The 23,211-nt window shown below is 37.5% G+C and overlaps 1 long non-coding RNA gene across 1 annotated transcript in view; it reads right to left on the bottom strand.

Moving 5' to 3' along the window:
* The window catches only part of LOC125258468, a 33,716-nt gene extending 12,000 nt beyond the window's left edge, over positions 1–21,716 (bottom strand). The window contains exons 1-2 of the long non-coding RNA XR_007182628.1: positions 21,424–21,716; positions 21,197–21,312 (exon numbers count right to left, since the gene is read on the bottom strand). This is a non-coding gene — a long non-coding RNA (uncharacterized LOC125258468). The remainder of the gene's footprint in view (positions 1–21,196; positions 21,313–21,423) is intronic.
* Positions 21,717–23,211: the final 1,495 nt, after the last annotated feature.

Below are 23,211 nucleotides of genomic sequence, written 5' to 3' on the forward strand. Positions count from 1 at the left end.
ATTAAATTTCGAGAAAAAAGTCGAGATAAAATGTTGAGAATAAAGTCATTAAATTATAAGAAAAAAATCGTTAAATTACGAGACCAAATTCGTTAAATTACGAGAAAAATGTCATTAAATTTCGAGAAAAAAGTCGAGATAAAATGTTGAGAATAAATGTCATTAAATTATGAGAAAAAAGTCATTAAATTACGAGAACAAATTCGTTAAATTATGAGAAAAATGTCATTAAATTTCGAGAAAAAAGTTGAGATAAAATGTTGAGAATAATGTCATTAAATTATGAGAAAAAAGTTGTTAAATGACGAGAACAAATTCGTTAAATTACGAATTTGTTCTCATAATTTAACGACTTTTTTCTCGTAATGACTTTATTCTCATAATTTAATGACTTTATCCTCAACATTTTATCTCGACTTTTTTCTCGAAATTTAACGACATTTTTCTCATAATTTAACGAGTTTATTCTCAACATTTTATCTCGACTTTTTTCTCGAAATTTAACAAGTTTTTTTCTCAAAATTTAACAACTTTAATCTCGAGATGGTTTTATTTTTTTATTATTGCTTGGCCCTATTCCTCTTCCATACTTTAGTGAATGTTGAGTCCACTCTCATAGAATCTGGCACAAAAAAAACCAACACAAAAATATTTTACTTACATGCCTTACAGTTATTATTTAAAACTATACATTGGGTTTGTATGTTTTATGGGGACTTTCCAATATAAATTTTGTAGTGTATAAATTGTATATATTATACTGTAAAGTGGTCCCATCACAGAAAACTTTCTGCATTTTTAGACTTTCAAACATCACTTAGTATGATTTATAAACTGTTTTCCTATATATTTGCTTGATAAAAATTTAAAGGTGAGAGTTCACATAAACATAGCATGTTCACATAAACATTCATGTTCGAACACATCTGATGGTAGACCCTGCTGTATGAAGAAACACAGAGACAAGCGAAACAGAGTGTATAGCTATTTTTGATCACATGATGAAATATTCACTGAGCTCCGCATGATGAAATAGCTTTCATATTTTCTCTCTTCTTCTCTCCCACATACTCCATCTCTCTGCAGCTTCTCTTTTGCCTTTGAAAAATGTGTTTCTGTCTCAAGGTTTCAAGCTGTCACTCACGTCGAGAACATCTTAATTACAAAGGATTTGGGGCAAATGCCTTTATTACCACACAAACAAACGTACACACACAAACACATAGACAAACATCTGGTGGAAACCACTGTAATTACTGTGATTGTGAGCAGATTGTTCTATTCTGTGTGTTTGTGTGACTGTTGATGCCTCTTTTGTGTGTTTGGAGGGTCAGCATTCATCATGTGCTGACCTCTTCTGTCACACGGGCCAATATCATTTGCCATGCAAGTAGGCGGATGAAAGGGTCGCTGTCCAGAGATCCTAACGGATGAATCATCTTCAAAAAATGTCCTATAGATTTCACAGACACGCTTCATTTACTACCCACAATTCTACACTGTAATGGACAGTGGTGGGAAACTGTAGCATGCCAGTTGATTAGCTGATATGATAGCTAGATAAACAGTTAGTTAAAGGGGCAATATGTTTTCATAAATAAAGACTATACAATCACATAATTTAATCAGAGCTATGTTTTAGATGGAAACGGTGAGGGGTTTTGAATGAACAATGTCAATTAGGGTGAAAGAATCAAACTTGAACAGGTAAATTACACACTCAAAAAAAAAAAAAAATACTGGGTTATTTCAACCCAAATTTGGGTCAAATATGGACAAACCCAACCGTTGGGTTAAAAATTTAATTAAAAAATGTAATCCAGTGGCTGAGTTTGTCCATATTTGAACCAAATTTGGGTTGAAACAACCCAGCATTTTTCAGAGTGTACTAAATACAATAAAAGACCCTTTTTCACATATAGACGAGTTGACAACAGTACAGGGATTCAAAATGGGTGAATCATATTTTAATCTGTTTATTTACAAGAACTGATTCACTAGAATAAAATGGCCTTTCCAACCCTTATATATGACCGATTAGGATAAACTGATCCACTAAAATGAATCGCGCTTTCTAATGCTACAAATGTAAGAGAGAACCTTTTAGGATGAACCGATTCGGTAGAATGAATTTGACTTTTTTTCAATGAGAGAGTGAGAACCGTTTAGGATGGACAGATGCGTTAGAATAAATCTAACTTTGGCTGTGCTAAACTCCACTTTTAGACTTCCCTAAGAACTTGCCTCCATTTTGAAGTGCATTCAACTTTGTCAAGTGGATGAGGGAAGTTTATTTGTACTGACCCTCGACCCCTTAAATTTGAAAGAGAAAGCTAGTCTACTCATATGTTCAGGCAGATCCATAGACCACAATGCAACGCGACTGTGACGTCACAACAGCATCTCGCATGGCTGGCTTCCATAGCGGATTCCAAGTGATCAAGGGCTTAAGGCATTCCATTTAAACCCATTGCAAAGTTTCCGCCAGTAGTGGGAACTTGTGCAACATAAGCACTGATGTATATCCGAATTAATAAAATGGAGGGAAGTTAGCAAGGGAAGGGCATAAAAAAGTGACTTAAACACAGCCTTACCAATGCTACAGGCTATGAGAGAAAAAAACGGACAATCTGATTCAATACAATAATTTGGACATTCCAGTGCTACATAATGAGAGTAGGATTTTACTCCACAACATTTCATTTCGTTACTCGTCATTTTGAACCGAAAAAAATCGTCATGTGCTCTGAGACGCAACAGCAGTGTCCGATTTGTGAATGAACTGATTCTTTTCAATGAGCCTGTTAAACTGGTTGGCAAATCACACCAAATGATTCATTTGCGAATTGGACTCCAATTGCAGCTGTTCTCGAGTCAACAACTGATGATGTTGGACCCACCAATTCCCTCTCCCCCAGGTATTTTGAGTAGTCTGATTATATAAAATATATAAATACTTTTTACTTTTAATACCTTTTGTAAATACATTAAAAATCTAGTACTTTTGTACTTTTACTCAAGTAAAATGGGAAAGCAGTACATAAAACTTTTATTGGAGTAATATTTTATAAGGGTATCTATACTTTCACTCAAGTAGCCTACTTGATTTGTTTAGGCCTACTTCATCCACCTCTGGTTAAAAGTCTCTCTTTTTTTATACTTACCCTCATGTTACAAACCCGTTTGACTTTCTTTCTACTGTGGAACACACACTCACTAGTACAGGTGCTGGTCATATAATTAGAATATCATCAAAAAGTTTTGATTTATTTCACTAATTCCATTCAAAAAGTGAAACTTGTATATTATATTCATTCATTACACACAGACTGATATATTTCAGATGTTTATTTCTTTTAATTTTGATGATTATAACTGACAACTAAGGAAAATCCCAAATTCAGTATCTCAGAAAATTAGAATATTGTGAAAAGGTTCAATATTGAAAACACCTGGTGCCACACTCTAATCAGCTCAAATTAACTCAAAACACCTGCAAAGGCCTTTAAATGGTCTCTCAGTCTAGTTCTGTAGGCTACACAATCATGGGGAAGACTGCTGACTTGACAGTTGTCCAAAAGACGATCATTGACACCTTGCACAAGGAGGGCAAGACACAAAAGGTCATTGCAAAAGAGGCTGGCTGTTCACAGAGCTCTGTGTCCAAGCACATTAATAGAGAGACGAAGGGAAGGAAAAGATGTGGTAGAAAAAAGTGTACAAGCAATAGGGATAACCGCACCCTGGAGAGGATTGTGAAACAAAACCCATTCAAAAATGTGGGGGAGATTCACAAAGAGTGGACTGCAGCTAGAGTCAGTGCTTCAAGAACCACTACGCACAGACGTATGCAAGACATGGGTTTCAGTTGTCGCATTCCTTGTGTCAAGCCACTCTTGAACAACAGACAGCGTCAGAAGCGTCTCGCCTGGGCTAAAGACAAAAAGGACTGGACTGCTGCTGAGTGGTGCAAAGTTATGTTCTCTGATGAAAGTAAATTTTGCATTTCCTTTGGAAATCAGGGTCCCAGAGTCTGGAGGAAGAGAGGAGAGGCACACAATCCACGTTGTTTGAGGTCCAGTGTAAAGTTTCCACAGTCAGTGATGGTTTGGGGTGCCATGTCATCTGCTGGTGTTGGTCCACTGTGTTTTCTGAGGTCCAAGGTCAACACAGCCGTATACCAGGAAGTTTTAGAGCACTTCATGCTTCCTTACCAACAGGACTTGGCACCTGCACACAGTGCCAAAGCTACCAGTATCTGATTTAAGGACCATGGTATCCCTGTTCTTAATTGGCCAGCAAACTCACCTGAGAAAATCTATGGGGTATTGTGAAGAGGAAGATGTGATATGCCAGACCCAACAATGCAGAAAGCTGAAAGCCACCATCAGAGCAACCTGGACTCTCATAACACCTGAGCAGTGCCACAGACTGATCGACTCCATGCCATGCCGCATTGCTGCAGTAATTCAGGCAAAAGGAGTCCCAACTAAGTATTGAGTGCTGTACATGCTCATACTTTTCATGTTCATACTTTTCAGTTGGCCAAGATTTCTAAAAGTCCTTTCTTTTTAATGGTCTTAAGTAATATTCTAATTTTCTGAGATACTGAATTTGGGATTTTCCTTAGTTGTCAGTTATAATCATCAAAATTAAAAGAAATAAACATTTGAAATATATCAGTCTGTGTGTAATGAATGAATATAATATACAAGTTTCACTTTTTGAATGGAATTAGTGAAATAAATCAACTTTTTGATGATATTCTAATTATATGACCAGCACCTGTATATATACACACACACACAGTTAGCAGCTGTGCAGTGCTGTTATAAGTTCATCAGACAAACACGCCAAAAGTTCAGTTCAGTCGGAGGCAGGCAGGTGTTTGTGAGGAGAGCGGGAGGCTTTTGTGTCAAACTAAAGGATGTAAGGGGTGGAAGAGAAGATAACAATGAATTGAGATGAAGAGGAGGAGGAGGTGTGTGAAGATTTGGTGGGATGTTTATTGTTTTTGAGCATCGTAGGCAGCAAAAAGACCCTGACTGTCATGGTGAAAGCACTGTGACGGCATGCATGTGGGTTCATCTGTGTTTGTGAGTGACAGCTGAGGGGTGGAAGAATCGCAGGCTTATGTAACCTTGTTAGCGTGTAAATGACTTGGCATTACGCCTCAGACAAAAATGTCATCTTATGGGATGAGAGATTTTATTCCAGGGAACCACCAGACTATTATCACTCACAGCAGTCAAAATACTCAAGCAATCCAGAGCCGAACAGAGAAGCAGTTACGTGATTCTCCCCAGCCATATGTGTTCTTAGAAACAGCTTGCTGTTTCCACTTACCAGACTTAATGTTTATCATGTTAGCCAAAATTTGTAATGCCCAAGTCTTAAGGCCATAAGCAGAAGATACACTGCAAAAATATTATTTTTTTATCATTATTTTTGTAGGCCTATTTTTCACTAAACCTCCTTAAAGAAGATTAATTTACTTGAGAAGGAAAATGTATAAGATATTAATATTTATTGTCTTTAATTGCATATAGTTATTGCCCATTGGCCATCAGGCTTTTCTGGATTTAAGCCTAAATATAATACAATGGAGTGTGAGGTTTAAAGGGTTAGTTCACCCAAATATGAAAATGAAAACAATGTAATTTATTACTCATCCCACATGCCGTTCCACACCCTCAAGATCCATTAATGTACTAAAAACACATCTAAATCAGTTCAAGTGAGTACAGTGGTTCAATATTAATATTATAAAGTGACGAGAATATTTTTGGTGCGCCAAAAAACAAAATAACGACTTATATAGTGATGGCTGATTTCAAAACACTGCTTCAGGAAGCTTCGGAGCATAATGAATCAGCGTATCGAATCATGATCCGGATCGTGTCAAACCACCAAACTGCTAAAATCACGTGACTTTGGCACTCCGAACAGCTGATTCGACACGCTGATTCATTATGCTCTGAAGCTTCCTGAAGCAGTGTTTTGAAACGGTTCTGCCATCACTATATAAGTCGTTATTTAGGTTTTTTTGGCGCACCAAAAATATTCTTGTCACTTTATAATATTAATATTGAACCACTGTACTCACATGAACCGATTTAGATGTGTTTTTAGTACCTTTATGGATCTTGAGAGAGGAAATGTCATTGCTGGCTATGGAGGCCTCACTGAGCCATCGGATTTCAACAAAAACATCTTAATTTGTGTTCCGAAGATAAACGAAGGTCTTACAGGTGTGGATCGGCATGAGGGTGAGTAATAAATGACAGAACTTTCATTTTTGGGTGAACTAACCCTTTAAGTCTTATTATATTAGACAGTTTTGCTTCCCAAATAAATGTATAGTGATTTAATATTGTTCAGACACTTTTACTGAAAAAATACAAAATACTGCTGCAGACAAAATATTTTAATTTTACATTTAAAAAGTCAGTATTTTAATCTTATTTTTTTTTAAAAAAAGAAAAGAAAAAAAAGACAAATTCAATGCATCTTTGTGATGTGTCTTCTGCGAAGAAGCATGTTTTACAATGTGTCTACAATGTGCTCTGGCAAATTTAGGCCAGTATATCTATTGTATATATGAATTATTTTTATGATGTCAGTGCTGATGAAATGCTCTGTTGTTTTGGTGTAAGCATAATTGTAAATCTTGCATGCACATCTGTCTCTGTCTCATTCACACACACATATGCTCAACTTTATCTTGTACACATCCACATACCCGCACACACACACACAAAACAGTCCAAATCAGCTCTTAAAGTTTGGAGAGGGTGAGCCGCACAAAATTGTTCCCATAGCAACAGTCTCTCCATGCAACTCTCTTTGAAAGCAGTAGTTTTAGATTTGCAAATGTACCTTAATGATACAGATTACTGGCACAGCCATCCTTCTTTTCTTGACTGGTAAAAGATAAGGGGAAAGAGAGAGGGGAAAAGGATGCACTACTCAAAATATACAAGATTTGATTCTTTAAAGCTTGATATTTCACCCTTTCTGAGGTACTTACTGGAAACACACACAGACAGAGGCAGAGATGGGTTTGCGTTTGAAACTGGGCTTGGACGGTGTTGCAGAGAGCAGCCGAACAGCCACCAATTACATTCTCCCCGAGGGGCTCTACTAATTAGTGATGATGAGGCTTCCAAATTGATCTGTCACAAGCAAATGCATCCATTATTTAAGCATGGCAGCACTCACTTAACACACACGGGCAAACTTTAATTGTGTGAGTGCGTTTATGTGCGTTTGGGGCTGGTGTGTGTATGCGTGCTGTGTGTGTTTAGGTACAGTAGACTGCATGTATGTGCGCACATGTTATATCCAAATCCTGCATGCACTCCTTTAATCATATATGTGATATTGAGCACTTCTAAACTTCTTAAAAACAGAGAAAGAAAAAGAGAAGTTTACTTCAGACTCTCTGCTTTATCTCATCCCTTTGATTTTAAGATAAATCAACATGTGCAAAATATCTTCAGTGTTTACATCATATTTGCTTAGTTCATAGGCCAAATATCAGTTTCTGCATACATTATATAATATACAGTAATACACAGATAGAAAGAGACAGACTGTGTAATTTTCTGAGGCATATTTTCAAAAAAAAAACAAAAAAGGACTTTAATCTTAATCAGCATTCTTATCCTGTTTTTCAGTTAAAAAAAAAAAAAATCTGAAAAGCAAAATTGTGGATTATCTATTTTTTTTGTATTGTTTTAAATATGAACCTCACTAATTGTGTTGCTCCTATGCTTAAAACAAGAAAAATAAAACAATACAGACAAAAGGTCATATACATATAAAAGATAAATAAGAAATATTTACATATTTATAAATATATTTTCAGATTTAAATATGACGTTTTTCTTTCAATGTTATTTTATTATTCTACATCATAATAAATGACCATTTTATTGTGCCTGTTTCATCAGTGCACATTATTCTAAATACTTTTTTTTTCATTGAAATGTTTTTTTGTGTGTGTGTGTTTTTGTATATATGTATGTCCATTCATTGAGATTTCAGAAGGAAGACAATGAGATTAAAGGGTTTATTGAGAACAGTCTGTCTCTTCCTGACCTATATCTGCATATAGAGGGAGAGTCTCAGGGTCCTTATACCACACACACACACACACACACACACACACACACACACACACGGGCCTCACTGTATCTCACCCCTTTGCAGCACAAACCACCATTATAATTGATGTTGTATCTCCTCTAGAAACAGTTTAAATACCTCTAAAACTCCTCAGAGGCCAAAGTAAAGCCAAACTTGAAGCAGACTCCTAGTTCTAGCCTGCAGTGATGCCAACAGAACAAATCTGTCCCTCAGCTGATCCCCTCGGTCCAGCCTGTCCAGAAAGACAGCATTACAGGGCAGATTAAGACCTTCAAGTTTTCGGAGGAATGCTGTTGGGAACAGCAGCCAGAGGTCTATTACAGTAAGAGCAGGAAAGAGTCCAGCCTGTGGCGTTACATCACCGATCCTTGGGGATATTTTAATCAGCCTGGACATGAGGCGGACCGGGCACTGGTTTCAGACCTACCGCCTGTCAATCGGTCTGCCTGTTGCCCCGCAGTCCTGGGGAAGTGCAGCAGATTATAGTCAAGGTCGGGATGTCCAGAGTAACACATGAGAGGAAAGGAGGTCAGAGAAATGATTGCATGCTGAGATTTTGTCTCTCGGAATGTATTTGTGGCCATGTGCGATCACCTTTGCTTGCTCAGATTTATCTCACGCCCAAGTTCAATGCAAGACGCATTGAACTTTTTTTTTTGTCTTAGGTCGCTGCATAGTCCTATCAGAAAGGATCAAATGCCCTGTTATCAACAGCAAATAGGGGTGTAACGTGACGGTTCGGTACGTACCTCAGTTTTGAAGTCACGTTTCGGTATGGGTTTGGTACAGCAGGGGGGGAAAAAACAAAACATTTTTTTTTTTTTTTTTTTATTAAACAGTGTTTTTTAAATAAATTAAAACTAAAAGTTCCTTAAGGATTTAAACAATTATGTCTGCTAAAGCTGTAAAAACTATATAGGAAGCCCTTACTTGAACATTACTATAATAACGTTAACAACAGAGCCCAAACTATTAGTCTAAATTGCTATTTTCGTATAACTTTCATATAACAAATTTATGCAAATATGTAAGCTGCACAAATGGCAGTGTCTGCATTAACTTCTAAATCTCATTATAAAATTATGTTTTTACTTCCAATTCATTGTTGAAATATAATCATTTATACACAGTGGCTGTCATTTCCATGACAGATTTATATAAACATACATATAATCAATGCATCACTAACAGTTTAAGTAAAATATAATGAATATATAGGCTAATATAGTGAATATATTTAGCAAAAGAGTTGATCTCTTGGTAACTAACAAGCTGTGGACACTGAATGGCTTTTCTGAGGTAAATGCTACGTGACATTTTACAAGCTGTTTTATTGATGTCTTTTCGTCGTTGAAACACTGACTGAGCGATTACATGAGATATTGGACGTTTCAGTAAGTTGTACTGTATCTTTCAACATACCTTTGAATGCTCATTCATGTTTATTAAAGGTGCCATCGAATGGAAAATTGAATTTACCTTGGCATAGTTGAATAACAAGAGTTCAGTACATGGAAAAGACATACAGTGAGTCTCAAACACCATTGTTTCCTCCTTCTTATGTAAATCTCATTTGTTTAAAAGACCTCCGAAGAACAGGCGAATCTCAACATAACACAGACTGTTACGTAACAGTCGGGATCATTAATATGTATGACCCCAATATTTGCATATGCCAGCTCATGTTCAAGGCATTACACAAGAGCAGGACGTCTGGATGTGCACAGCTGAATCATCAGACTAGGTAAGCAAGCAAGAACAATAGCGAAAAATGGCAGATGGAGCAATAATAAGTGACATGATCCATGATAACATGATATTTTTAGTGATATTTGTAAATTGTCTTTCTAAATGTTTTGTTAGCATGTTGCTAATGTACTGTTAAATGTGGTTACCATCGTTTCTTACTGTATTCACGGAGACAAGAGAGCCGTCGCTATTTTAATTTTTAAACACTTGCAGTCTGTATAATGCATAAACACATTTTCATTCTTCATTCATAAATCTCTCCAACAGTGTGTAATGTTAGCTTTAGCCACGGAGTATAGCCTCAAACTCATTCAGAATCAAATGTAAACATCCAAATAAATACTATACTCACATGATCCGACGCATGCATGGAGTATGCATGACGAACATCCTGTTAAGATCCATTTGAGGGTTATATTAGCTGTGTGAATTTTGTAAATGCACTGTATTATAGTCGAGAGCTCGGGAGGGCAGGGAGCGAGAGATTTAAAGGGGCCGCAGCCTGAATCGGTGCATAGTTAATTATGCCCCAAAATAGGCAGTTAAAAAAATTCATTTAAAAAAAATCTATGGGGTATTTTGAGCTGAAACTTCACAGACATTCAGGGGACACCTTAGACTTATATTACATCTTGTAAAAACTGGTTCTAGGGCACCTTTAACTAGTATTAACGAAGAAGAGATGATCGCGTTCACTTGCGCTCCACGCAGTCGTTTGAACACCGCTTGTGGCGCCTATACAGAGATCTGTCACGCCACATTAAAGAGCGTCAAAACGGCATTCTCTGTTTGAATTTCTAAATAGAATGGATTGAATTTAAAAGATGACACTTTGTTTCTTATTGAAAGTAACAAAACGCAGAGCTTATTTTAAACTGAAGAGTTCCCAAACAGGAGACCTTAATGTTGCAAAGTAATGCATTAGGTATGTGTACCGCACCAGAAGTCCTGTACAGAAACGGTTAGGTACGAATACCATTACACCCCTAACAGCAAACCTGTTGCATTATAAGTAATATTACTAAAAAGGCCAGCTAAAATATTACACTCTAAAAAAATGTACAAAAACAACTGTTAAAATAAAATGTTTAACTTAACAGTTGGGTTTGTCCATGTTTGACCCAAATTTGGGTTTAAAATACTCACCAAAAAATAAAATATTCACCAATCACCAAGAAATCAGACAACTGAGCTGAAATGTACTTCTTTCTGATTTCTTACTTTACAGTATATGCACATACAATATTCTACTAGTGTCAAGACTGGAATAATGGCTTCTGAAAATTTTGCCATCACAAAAATAAAGTACTTTTTTTTTTTAATACCATATATTAAAACAAAACAGTTATTTTAAGTTGTATTAATATTTCACAATATTTCTGTTTTTACTGTAATTCAGATCAAATAAATGCAGCCTTGGGGTGCATATAAACTTTTGCTTGTCCTCAAGTGTCTGCAAAACAGGTCAGTGTTTAATGAAGACTATATATTGTTTTATGTACACATAGCCATACAGCGCAGAGCACTTTTACTGAGGTGCAATCCAGGATAAAAATTCTGTAGTCATGGAGCATGTACTAAGCCCAAGGTCTGCTGCTTGTGTGTGTGTGTGCGTGTATGAACCCTGATTGGGTTTTAAAGGCTTTTATACTCTTGATGGTTGCTAGCAGATTTTAATCACAGACTGAAGAGGAGAGAGAACGAGAGAAACGACAAGGGAGGGAAGAATCAGGAGTGCGGCAACATCAGATAATCTACTGCGCTTCTCTCGCACACAACCTGACTGACCATAACCTCTTCTCAGCTAAGATCATACAGCGTGGTCTCATCAGCACTCAGTGTCCGTGATCGCTGAATCTTAACCTGGTACAGTATTACAGAGGAAGCTACTTCTAACCTTTTTATAATCCCAGAAAACAGCCATATGTGCCAGGCACACAATACATTACATACAATCAATATTAACAGGATTATAGGATAGATAATACACGTTAAGCTGCATTTTCCGAGAAGGCATTAATTCAATTGTTATTTCAAGGTGTCCTTGGTGATTTGGCAGTCAACTGGCTGGTGAGATCTCTGGGCAGGTTAACCAGCAGGTTAGGTGACCTTGTTCAATCAATTTGCATTCATTCTAAGTGATAAATTCTGATTGGCTTGTTAATCTTTTAAAAAACGTCAGTCTATATCATCCGACTTTCTGCTGGTAAGAAGGTCCACAAGCATTCTAGTAAATTCTGTGATGTGTCTGGGAGGGGGAGCTGGGCTTTCATTAGTGAAACTCTCTGCATGTTTGCCATTCTGCCTTGAGAGCTTATTAGGGGGTTTTACTCCTGAACGGATTAGATTCCCTGCACCGTAAGAGGGTGGAAACATACAGACTGTACAAACAAGATGCAAAAACCATGGACAGATGTGCGCTCTGCTGCAATCCAGATGCAAATCCATCATATTATTTGTGCATGTATGCATGTGTGTGTGTTTGGGAGATTTTGAAGGTGTGTGCATGTTTCTGGATGGGTTTTTCTAGGTTTTTAATTTGGTAGTTTCTTGATTTTGATGTATAGAAGTAACACCTGCAGATTAACAGATAAATAGATTATAGAATGCAAAAGAAAATGATATAAAGCTTCTAATCCAATCTATACGAAATTGACTAGTTTCTACCATATCTACTGTACCTATCTATCTGTCCATCCATCCAATGAAACTTCACAACAGACAGACTGTGGTCATTTATTTAGGACCTAAGGATGAGCTCATGCCTCAATGACATCATCATGTCTTCTCAGTTCCATAGACCTCTGTCCCACTGACCTGTGCTTTTCTGTGCTTCTCAGTTGACAGCACAGCAAAGTCTTCAGGGGCATTCTTTCACGTCTATATTTTCATGATTTGTTTTCACAACATTTTTTCTTTTGTCAAATCAACTTCAATAATTAAAGTGTTAGTTCACCCAAAAATGAAAATTCTGTCATTAATTACTCACCCTCATGTCGTTCCAGACCTGTAAGACCCTTCGTTGGGAACACAAATTAACACAAATCCGATGGCTCAGTGAGGCCTGCATTGACGGCAAGTTAATTTATACTTTCAAAGCCCAGAAAGGTATTAAAGTTCATGTGACTAGAGTGGTTCAATAGCCTGACGTGGTCATACTCAATTCTAGTCAGAATATGAGTCTGATACTGCTCCATTGGGCTTTGATTATGGGGGCGTATTTCAACCGATCCAGGAAAGACCTCAATTGGATAGACCTACAACCAATCAGAGCTACAGAGTAAGTGACGTATGTTGAGCGACGCATAGTTGTCAACAGAACTCTTCTTAGCGACCATCGGGGCCAGCTGATAAATCAAACTTTTGCCGAATTCCGTAGGAAGGACGGCAAAGACATCTTTCCCATCAACAAATGCCTTGATCGCGGTCCTCTGTTCCTCTTTTAAAATTAATGCGCTGTCGATATCTTCTATAACGGACGCGATGGCGGAATCTACACATCTCAGTTCTTCAACAGCCATCATTGTTGTAAACTAATTGACCTTTCGCGAAGACTCGCCCCCCTTAGTTACTGTTGCTTTGTCCGACAAGCCGTGGCGCTGTCACGCCACACAGAGTGGAAAATACATCGCGGAGCAAAGAGGAAACTGACAACACATCGACAGACGAGACAGAGCAGGTTACTTATGATATTAAACAAAGTCCCAGCTTTCAAACTGTGTAGTTATTAAAAAAATTCAAACAATAAAAACCGTTTTGTGGCTCTTTAATGTGTTGTGACCATGATCGTGACAGATTGCTGTAGCGCCTCAGCTCAAGAGGCTCGTGAACCGATCATCTCTTTCTACTAGTCCATTTATAGCATCAAATAAACATGAATGAACATGAGAATGAATGTTGTTTCAAACGCGGAAAGACGTCAATATGCACAATTTTTCAAGTTTAACTCCACCGATGTTAATCTTCTAACTCCTGACTGCTTTGTCGGACAAAATGGCAGATGCGGCGTTCTGATTGGTTAGATCGCTTGTCAATCAAACTCCCCAAGCGCTCTTTGATGACGTGGGTGGTTACGTAACCGCAGATAGCCTGTCCATCATCGATTAAAGCCCGCCCTGGCAATTTGATTGGCTCGGCCTTCTGGGAGCCGAGCATAATTACTCCACAATGGATCGAGTCCAGACCGAACTTCCCGTCCAAAAAATTTTGTGGGCGGGGTTCGGGCTGGCACCCAGGCTAGTGGTTCAACCTTAATGTTATGAAGTGACAAGAATACTTTTTGTGCACCAAAAAAAACAAAATAACGACTTTATTCAACAATATCTAGTGATGGGCGATTTCAAAACACTGCTTCATGAAGCTTCGAAGCTTTACGAATCTCGTTTCGAATCAGTGGTTCGGAGCGCCAAAGTCACATGATCTCAGTAAATGAGGCTTTGTTACATCATAAGTGTTTCAAAATTTCAATGGTACGCGTTAGGGCTGCACGATATATCGCATGAGATTGTCACGCGCATTTCGTCAGTAAAGCCGGTTCCCTGATTACCGCTAAATCGCCATCACCTGCTTTCAAATGGAGCGGCATTTAATAGACAGAACCGTAGATCACTGACAAGCCACGCAATATCGCGTTCATATCGCAGATGAATCGCCTTCGATAATGAACGCGATTATTGCGTGGCTTGTCAGTGAACTACGGCTCTGTCTATTAAATGCCGCTCAATTTGAAAGCAGGTGATGGCGATTTAGCGGTAATCAGGGAACCGGCTTTACTGACGAAATGCGCGTGACAATCTCATGCGATATATCGTGCAGCCCTAGTACGTGTGACTTTGGCAGTCTGATACGCACTCTGAACAACTGATTCGAAACTATAGATTCGTAAAGCTTCACGAAGCAGTGTTTTGAAATCAGCCATCACTAGATATTGTTGAATAAAGTCATTATTTTGTTTGTTTTTTTGGTGCACAAAAAGTATTCTCGTCGCTTGATAACATTAAGGTTGAACCACTGCCACACGAGCTGTATTAAATATAAACTTTAGTACCTTTCTGGGCATTTGAAAGTGTTAAAGTAACTTGCTGTCAATGTGGGCCTCACTAAGCCATTGTATTTTATCAAAAATATCTTATGTTCTGAAGATGAACGAAGGTCTTATGGGTGTGGAACGACATGAGGGTGAGTAATTAATGACAGAATTTTCATTTTTGGGTGAACTAACCCTTTAATGTGGTTCAGATAACATAATATTTTGAGTTTCTGTTGATTAAACCAATCGCCTTCATTGTATGAACTCAAAATTTTAAGGTAACTTACTTTTTTTTTTTAAGTTAAACGAACAATTTAGGGCGACGCACCACCAAAGTGAGAAAGGGACGGATTTTTCAATCACATTCAACCACAGAGTTACGCTAGCTGTCACTGCTAGGCTGTTTGTTCTGCCTCTGGATATAGTCCAATCAGCGTCGAGTCACGCTCTGTGGAGTACCGCCTCTTTTTGGGCATTTCAGTCTGGCGGAGATTTGCCCCGAATGCTCCCATAGACTTCCATTCAAAGAACTTTTTTTCGAACTGCAGGCACTGCAATGCAATCTCTATGGGTTCCAGGAGGGCTCGCACTAACGTGCCTTCGTCATCATACGTAACCTGAACTTGTGCAGCGATTGGTGGAAACAAACATACCTCTATTAATATTTTTTTTTAAGCTGAAGTGACATTTAATAATTTCCTCAGTGCATAATTTACATTTCATAGACATATTCTCCATCTGTAAAAGTTAGAAAGTCGAGAAAATATTTCCATTTTGCAGTCAGGCGTGGACGAGCCTTCAGCAAGCACAAACTTCCGTGAACGAGCGCCGCCGCGCGCCGAACAGACGGAGTTCAATATGAGTAGCCTAAAATACATTTTGCTCAAAATATTTGTTGAAAATTTGTTTTTGTTGGCGAACATAATTATGTCATATGTAGAATTTCGAACCTACAACTAAGTGTATTTGTACGATAGCAGTAACTGTGTAAAGTGACTATTGTAGGGTAATCAAAATAATAATAATTATTAGTCTGTTCTTTTGTTTTTATTTATTTTCATTTTTAGTTTAGTGTATTTAATTTCTGCTTCAAAAAAATTTGTTTTTAGATTGTAAAGGTACAATTTTAGAATGTAGCCTAGGCCTAATGTGATTTGACCCCTTTTTTGCACATAATTTATAGCATATACTACACAGTTACATTCATGTTTGTTTTTATAGCCTTCAATATGAACATTGTTTCTAGGACAATATTGGGCAGGATCTTAAATAAAAAATTTTTTTTAATTAAATACAGATATTTTTTTTTAGATCTCAGCCCCATGGCATGCTTTAAATACTGAATTTTCCATGTTTTAGATAGATACATTATTATTTCACTCAATTAGCCTATTCATTTTTTTTTTTTTTTTTGCGCCCCCAAAATATTTTTTGCACCAGCCGCCACTGGTATAGGGTAAATAAATATTGTCTTTTTAATCCTAAAGACAGGTACACACCAAGCTGACGCTGACAAAATAGTGGCGTCGAAAGCAGACTGCGGGGTTGGCTCACGTTGGCAGCGTCTGGGTCCAAAGTTGCCCTGACACACCAAACCGACGCTCGACAGCCGACGGCCAAGTAGCACGTCCATTCTGCGCCCGCGTAAGAAGAAATGCCTTTCCGTACCAGCAGGTGGCAGTAGCTGAACAGCCAATCAGAATGACGCTGATTCAACATGTCGAATCGGCCGAAAAAAAGCCGACGAGGACCAACTTCAGCCGACGGTGCAGAACACACTGAGAAAACTTAGTCGGCCGACGGACAGCCGACCGTAGGCTTGGTGTGTTCCTGCCTTAATAAGACACCATACAGTTAAAAAGTTTCATACTGCAACATTTTATACTGTTTTTCTTTTAAAATAAGTAACATTTTTTACATTGTACAGCTGAATTGTGCACACTAAAGCTTTCCCCCGATGCAAATGATTAAATTAATAGACCAGCCATTTAGAAGATAAATGTTAACATCCTACTGACACTTTTCACTTTCTCTCTCAGCTCAACCCTCACCTGGGCTTTGCTGCCCAGGAATCAAGAAATTTGGATGCATCTCACGAACTCACTGCATCCTCCCTGCAGACAGAAGCCTCCCATTGTCTGTGCTGCCCGTGCGCATGCAAGCCGAGGCTTCCTTCTCTTTCTTGAGTTGTCTGTGACCTGAATGCAATTGGATTCTTTAGGGGGAGACTGTGGAGCCCCTTTGCCTTCCATTCAACTCTAAATCTCATTCACAAGAAGCAACACCACTGACAGATGCAGAACTACATAGGGGAGGGAGGAATCGCCCCAGCTCTCTGCTGCAAAACACCACCAAAACATCAATGAGAGTGCAGAGAGCATACCGAACCCAAGCGTGCACCTGCATACTAAGTAAGGGATGAAAGAGAAAGCACATATAATGTAGTCTCTCTCATCATACAAATGAGAGGTGCAAGCATTTGGATGATATTTTAGGGCATATTGAGGGTGCTCAACACACTGACATACACAGAGAGTGCAGCTCTCGAGCGTAATTCATGCTTTGGCATGCTCATGGATATTTCAGCAGGGTGAAGCTTCTCTGGTTTCTTTCTCACGCCCAGCTGCAGGAAGTATATGAATGTGGGAAGTCTTACTGGACACAAGCTACAGCAGTCTGGCTTGTTGTGATGCATAACATGTATTGCGGCAGGGCACGATTGACAACACTTTTCCTGTCAGGTACAATTAACTATTCACCCAAAACGTATTTGGAAATATCACCATTGTTACACCATACCAAAGACTATAGATAGATATAGAAAGATGGTTCACTCCTATTAGTAATGAATGTGTAACGACTGAGACAAATCAGAAATAATTATTTGTCATATTTAACAAATAACTTTTTAAACCTACTCTGAGGCCTGCGGGACCCTCTCCCACGGACCAGCCTGTGCAAGGGCCTCAGTTACCAAAGCCCATCAGATAAGGCTTAGTTTATTGCCCCGAAGTATGTGGCTACGTGGAAAAGCAGAGACAAAGAGACCCATAGAAAACCCTCAAAACTGACTTTCCTGTATTAATTTATAGATGAACTGATCTATAAATGAATATGCATCCCAGGACATTATGACTGTTTTGTGCAGTGTCTTGTGTATGGAATTTTGTGTAATGCATATTTTAGGATAAGAACCAATGGTTAACGTAAACTCACCTATACCAAGTTTGGTGTCTACGAGTTTGTATTTTGAAGATTTAAATTATTGTGTTTATGTGTTTATGTATTTTATCTGGTAAACTGATTCAAATATTCGTAATTAATCATAATTAATAATCATAATAAGTTATGAATAATTATCAATATTTCCCCTTTGAGCTAATTTGCTACAAATGGGAGAAACTGCAACACGCAAATTGGCGGAATATGTCCCGCCTTCTAAGTAAAAGAGCCAATCGCTGATTGATAAAGTCATTGCGTCACTGCAAGCTTCGGTTCCCATAGAAACCTGAGACTCGCGCTTAAGACTGCACATGCGCATTAGCTTTTCTAGCCTGAAACATTTTTTTTAAAAAGTTTTTTAACGCTATTTGAGCATAAGAAACAACATTTATAGGATAGTTCATGTCAGATTTTGTTGCTGATTTGAAATATGTTATTTAATTGTGAGTTCGCCAAGCAGTTATGAGATTTCAGGATTCCCCCATTCAAATAGATAGGACTTGGTCTTGGATGCCCGAAACAGCTGCCCAGAGGCGTTGCAAATATGGCCGCCGTATTGATACACTGATTAATTGTGCTCCGATGCTTCCTGAAGCAGTGTTTTGAAATCGGCCATCACTAAATAAGTCGTTATTTTGGGTTTTTTGGCGCTCCAGAAATATTCACGTCGCTTTGTAATATTAATATTGAACCACTGTACTCACATGAACTGATTTAAATATGTTTTTAGTACCTTTATGGATCTTGAGAGAGGAAATGTCAATGCTCCCTATGAAGGCCTCACGGAGCCATCGGATTTCAACTAAAATATCTTAATTTGTGTTCTGAAGATGAACAAAGGTCTTACGGGTGTGGAACGGCATGAGGGTGAGTAATAAATGACAGAATTTTCATTTTTGGGTGAACTAACCCTTTAATGTCATGTATATTTGTCAGTCATGCATCAAACATGTAAGATTTCTGCACTCAAATAATGGAATTTGCCTCTATTTTATTTTATTTATGTTCAGAATTGGATTTTTTAAGATATAAATATATAAATCTGGTTAAAACACATTCAGTTTATTAGTACTATTACAGAAATCCTAACCATTTCATTTATGACGGACAAATATAGGCTATATTAAGTTTATTCGGTTTTTATAAATTTATATATATATATATATATATATATATATATATATATATATATATATATATATATGCCATTCAAACAGCCTACATAAATCTTAAATTTAGGCCTAAATATTTGTGTGCGTGTATTTATTATTTATTGTACATATTTATTTATTTCACACTTACAATTTACTTTGTAAGAGTATACAATGGAGCCAGATGTTGTGGCATATATTTTAGCAGTAGTCAATGATACAAATCAAGTAGCAAAACTGATGTCTATGGATGTTATTGTATTTATAACTCCATATAATGTGGGTTAACGTTAAACGTGTTTAAGTGTGCACGAGCTTGTGTATGTAGGGCAATACGTTAAACACGCATGTGTGGAGAAAGATAAAGACACGTGTTTCTCTCACTGAGCGCATGTATATCCCCCTCCTCCTCTCTCACCCTCCACCTTCTTCATGGATTTCAGACCACATTACATGCATGTCAGTGCAGAAATGACACTGCTTTGAGGCTGGCTGGCCTGGGCACCCAAACTAAACACGCACAGGACAAAAACTGTATTCAATTTAGAAGCAAATAAGCAGTTGCAGTGCTGCTGTGCCAGTCCATTAAAGCGGGGAGAGTTCCCGTCATTCCCTAACACAGATTTTCAAGCCCCACAGGTGATGTTGTTCATACATAAACTACTGCGCAGTTCATCAGCGAGCTGCAGCTCAACACTGGCCCCTATGGGCTGATAAGGGTATAACAACATTCACATTTCGTTTTCCCACAAGTTTCACCATAAACAAAGCCGCTTTAATATCATTCATATAAGTGATTCAGCTATATGACAGGAAATTGCGTGTGTACATTGATTAATAACTCGAAAAGCATGTGTAACAAATTACAGTATTTACACCAATGTAAATGTATTAAGTAATGTAAACAGAGAATTTCTTGTCTTATACTGACATCTCATGGTTATATGATGGTTATGGTTGCATGACCATGCTTCTGTTTGTTTTGTCCAGCATGGCCTCTTTCTAGATTCTCAGAATTCAAACATATTTTCTTATTTTAAATACACTCTACATTTAATTTCTTACTTGTAAGCAGAGTGATTTCTTAAAGGATTAGTTCACTTTCAAATTAAAATTTCCTTATAATTTACTCACCCTCATGTCATCCAAGATATTCATGTCTTTCTTTCTTCAGTTGAAAAGAAATTCAGGTTTTTAATGAAAATATTCCAGGATTTTTCTCCATATAGTGGACTTCAATGGAGCCCAAATGGTTGAAGGTCAAAATTAAAATTTACAGCGATCCCACACGAGGAATAAGGGTCTTATCTAAGGAAACCATCGCTCATTTTCAATTTTCAATTTTTTTTTTTTTTTAATGTATACGTTTTAACCATAAATGCTCATCTTGAACTAGCTCTCTTCTTCTACTCTATTTGAATTCCACACTGCTAAGTGTATTACTGCCCTCCACAGGTCAAGATGAGCATTTATTGTTAAAACTTAAATAATTAAAAAAAAATAAAAATTAGAAAATGAGCGATGGTTTCTCTAGATAAGACCCTTATTCCTTGTCTGGGATCGTGTAGAACGCTTTGAAGCTGCAATAAAACTGTAATTTTGACCTTCAACCGTTTGGGCTCCATTGAAGTCCACTATATGGAGAATAATCCTGGAATGTTTTCATCAAACCTTAATTTCTTTTCGACTGAAGAAAGAAAGACAAACATCTTGGATGTCATGGGGGTGAGTAAATTATCAGGACATTTTAATTTGAAAGTGAACTAATCCTTTAAAGTTTTTTTTTTTTTTACCATGAATGACAGGCATGTCTCTATTAAAATGAATGAAGACATGAACTTAAGCTTTTGATGCTTTTCTGAAGGGTTTTTTTTTTTCTGAGAACTATCCATACCTTGAATAAAGAATAGGATTTTCTAAGAAGGATTCTGCAGGTCTGAACAAAACCACTTCCTTGTTGACTATTCCAGATAATGCACGTGACTCGGAACGAGGAAGCCTTATATTCACCTGAGGGCAAATCCACACAAACACACACTCTGTCAGTCCATCTTGCTATTTTGTCATAGTTCCTTCACTCAAAGTGTGTTATTCCAAGTCAACTGTGCTCGTACATGTTACCTAATATCTGTTAAAAACAAAAATACATCACACGACACCACCATACAGATCTCAGTGATAGTCAACAAAGGTAAAACTCATTCAAATATAACTTCTTAAAATTGGTGTATTTATGTGCGCAGAAACAAAATTCCAAGTTTAAACAGGTGCTTAAAAAAAGTTGTAATTTGCATAAACATGCGTGTAAAAAAACCCTACACCGCTCTTTCTCGCTCGCGCTCTCTTGACCGAAGTCTCGCCTGAGCGCATGCGCAGCAAGATATTCAAGGAAGACATTCAACCTTTCTCAAAATCAGTTAAAACTATTTTTATAGACTACACAGTTGTTTTGGACCTCATATTTTCCTAAATTTGCCTATGCATTTTGTTATTTTATGTATTGTTATTTAGAAATAATTAATAGTTGTGTAGTCACTTAGCCCCAGGGATGACGCATTTTTGTAGGCAAAACCCGGAAGCGAATTAGCATTTTAGGAATTCCGGTTCCAACGCCGTAAAGTCTATGGGTTTTTTTGAATGGGTTTGTTAAGGTTTCATTTCTCTCCGTCATGCCTATGTGTAATATGTTGTTGTCATCCATCCATTAAAGATTACTACAAAATATAACTTCTTAGTATTGTTTTATTTTACCGTTTACATCTCAATGCACTGCCATCAGTGCTCGAGGGAGCAGCAACAGGTTCAATGTGAAAAGTTTTCTTTTTACATCCACTTTACTCAAGTCAAAATAAAAGTCCCGTCTGTTCACACATGCGCACAATGAACTCTTGCACATTTTTGGGTATACAACAGTCAGTATCATAATCTAACATAAAAGGAAAAATAATAATAATAATAGTAAGCAACATAATATAACATAAATGATGAGAACATAACTCAACAGGGTTTTTGCTAAATCATCTGAAATAAGGTCTGTGGTTAACAAAGCCTCTAAGCTTCTCTTGATAGACAAAACGTGTAAGTGTCATAACCCTTTGTTAAACACAGAGCTTATTTTCTGCGATTTTCCAAAAGTCTATGGGAAAAATGCATAGGCTTTCAACCATAGACTGTAAAAAAAGCTTTCAACCGAGGGAACCCGTGCGCCGCTAACTTCCGGGTTGGCCTACAAAAACGCGTCATCCCTGGGGCACTCTATTCATTCCGTTCCTAACATAACTTTTGAAAATAAAATAGTTTTAAAATACTTCGTTCTAAGCCACCAGGATAATTTTTTTTTTTTTTTTTTTTTGTATATGTAGATGGTATTAGTTCTAAATTTCATTTTTAGAATACATTTTATTTACTGCACATATTGTATTGTTTAGTGAATTAGACCCAACGTTTATATTTAAACACAAAGACCTTGTCAATATAGCACAGTCATCTTGTTTTTACTCTGAAAGCAAATACTGACATACATTGGATGTCAGAATTCTGAGCATTTCTTTTTCTTTTCCCAGTAAAACACATTTATGAAAAGGAACTCGTAGCCTTAAGCAGCCAGATTTCATCTAAGTACATGTTGTCATTTTCAACGTCAATATGTCCGTGATGTTGCCAGCGGCGACAGTGTAGCCTACATTTCCCCCCTTGGTGGGGTTTGGTAGCTCCAGTTTGTGAGCATTTATCTGCAGGTGTATCTGTAATTCAACACTTCTGCTCTTTGTTTGATTTTTTTGTCAGTTATCCGACGGTTTTTATTCAAAGCGGCCTCAGCATACTGGAAGGAAACAAGCAGTGTGTTCTTTATATAGGACTCATGTTCCCTTGTTTAATGTCAAAATATGGGATTGGGATAATCCGTTA

The sequence above is a fragment of the Megalobrama amblycephala genome, linkage group LG22, assembly GCF_018812025.1.
Source record: "Megalobrama amblycephala isolate DHTTF-2021 linkage group LG22, ASM1881202v1, whole genome shotgun sequence".
NCBI lineage: Eukaryota > Metazoa > Chordata > Actinopteri > Cypriniformes > Xenocyprididae > Megalobrama > Megalobrama amblycephala.